Raw genomic sequence first — 273 nt, forward strand, 5'->3', positions numbered from 1 at the left:
TTAAAGAGGATTATTGCAATTGCACAAGAATGGCTAAATAGATAACGCTCAAAGTTCTGTGTGATCAAATTTAGAACATTTTGCACAATTTTTGTGTTTTGGGTCTTCCGAAAAAATGAACAGCAACTTCTGCAGCTCGATTCAAAGTAAGCGACCTCGAAACACCCCTCACCAATTCTCTCAAACGAACCATGGCTGATCAACGCGGCGCCATTAAGACTTACGCGTATGCTGGAAAGTCGGCCACTGAGGCCTTCAAATTAGTTTCGGAGG

Source organism: Tigriopus californicus, chromosome 12 (assembly GCF_007210705.1).
Source record: "Tigriopus californicus strain San Diego chromosome 12, Tcal_SD_v2.1, whole genome shotgun sequence".
NCBI classification, from domain to species: domain Eukaryota; kingdom Metazoa; phylum Arthropoda; class Copepoda; order Harpacticoida; family Harpacticidae; genus Tigriopus; species Tigriopus californicus.